A 2186-nucleotide genomic window follows, 5' to 3' on the forward strand; every position below is an offset into this window, starting at 1 on the left:
TTCGCGAGCTAACTTAATTTAACGTCTTGATTTCGCGCCCAAATGCTACCTCTTGAACCCTACATAGATTGGGGGTTTCTTTTCCAGGACTTGGGTAGAGTCATTTTTTCGTTTCGTTTTCTTAAATGTTTTGTAACTGCACTGAATCATGAACTTGCACTGTTGGCGTTTTTGCACTTGTAAATAGTTAATCACGTTTGTAAACTCAGATACCATATACTCATTCTTGCATGCGAGTGGCTTGAATAAAAATAAATAAAAAACATTCAGAGTAACCAAGGTATTCTAAAGCGGCCTCCGTACGTAGTAACTGCATTTGAACATAAATAAACTCTTAATTATCTAACTACGAATGAACATTAACATACCCTTAATCCTCTTAGCATAAAGAACGCCCAACACGTCAGGTCACATGTCCCGCCTGGTCCAATGAACCAAGAAAGCCGGCTCCTTGACGAAGGGGGAATATACCCCTTTAGTTTTACACAGGAAAGAAACTGTAACATCTGCCATGCAGCGACCCTACCTGCTTGGCAGTGTAAGAATGCCTATTAAGAGCGGACAACTGGTGGCCTAAACTTAAAGTATGGGTGAACCTGCTAGCTCTATATTGTGCTTGATTGTGAACACGATGAGATAATAAAGAAAAGGCATGTCGAGTTCTAGGAAGCTGGGAGGACATATTTCCTATGGTTAATTCATGACTCACGCCATCTTTGTGATGTGCCGTCTTCGTTGATGAGCGTTATATAGAGCAATGTTTAATGTAAAATGTATATAACTGTATCTTTAACTATAACTGTCCAAGAAGCCTCACGCGGACAACATCAGCCCCTGCCGAGATGGAGCTTAAAGAGCCAGTGAACCCAAAACCGTTAGTTCAACATGGTCTCACAGGAATCCGTGAAATGACTACAGTCAGACGCTTAACTCGAAATCCGTGGCCACATCACGGAAACACGCCGATATCCGTGTGTGAGCCACGGAATAACAGTGTCATTTACTTGCATTGGAGCAAATTCCGTGGCCACATCACGGACAATTGAAGTGATTCCGTCAGACCACCACGGATTTTGAGTTAAGCCCCCACTGTGGTCAAATGTGGCACACACACACACAGATTGAAACGGGAGCACACACACAGATTGAAACGGGAATCTGTGTGTGTGCCACGGAATATCAGTGTCATTTACTTGCATTGGAGCAACTTCCGTGGACACAACAAGGACAATTTAAGTGTTTCAGTGAGACCACCCCGGGTTTTGAGTTTAGCCCCCGTGGTCGACTCGCTCGTTGAAACGGGGATCCGTGTGTGAGCCACGGAACATCAGCGTCATTAACTTGCATTGGAGCGAATTCCGTGGCCACATCACGGAAATCGGCGTGTTTCCGTGATGTGTCCACGGATTTTGAGTTATTCGTCCGTAGTCATTTCACGGATTCCTGTGAGACTAGGTTGGTTAGTTTGGTTTTAAACAAGTTAATTTATCTCATATGATCGTCGAGATAGTAATCTAAAGCATTTTATCACTGTTACTGAAATAAGTCCCCATTTAGAGAAAAAATGGTTTTCTGTGTTGTTTCCATGTTTCCTATTTTTTTTCTCCCCAAAACACTATGTGAACGTTGCACTCTTCTGCGTGATGTCTGAGGGCCTTTTCCGAGGCACTATGACCTCACGACCTCGGGACCAAGGGTGCAACTCAGAATGTTTGAATTCCAGCTGAAACTGAAAATGGCTCAGTAACACAACCATACACACCTCGCCGTAGGTGTCCCTCTTCATGACATGTGCCTCGGAAAAGGCACTTTGACGTCACGAAAATAATGTGACTTAGTTCAATGCAGAGTAGAACATTTAGTAGTATTTAGTAGTTTGCGGAGACTGGCAAATGTTAACCCTGTTTTCTCTAAATGTCTTATTTTATTAACAGTGACAAAATGGCTTAGCTAAGCTTCATCATAGACCTTTATCATAGTATATAAGATCATCAGTATACTAACATCATGATATAACATAACCCTTGTGCATGCATGTACCACTGCTTTTCTACAAAGATGATGTAACATAAATGTGTGGAGTTCACTGCCCCTTTAAATAACATAGACCCTTGCATGTACCACTGCTTTTCTACATGGTACATGATATGTGTGAATACTCGTTAACAACAAGTACGGTAAGATTC

Source organism: Gadus macrocephalus, chromosome 3 (genome assembly GCF_031168955.1).
Source record: "Gadus macrocephalus chromosome 3, ASM3116895v1".
Lineage (NCBI taxonomy): Eukaryota > Metazoa > Chordata > Actinopteri > Gadiformes > Gadidae > Gadus > Gadus macrocephalus.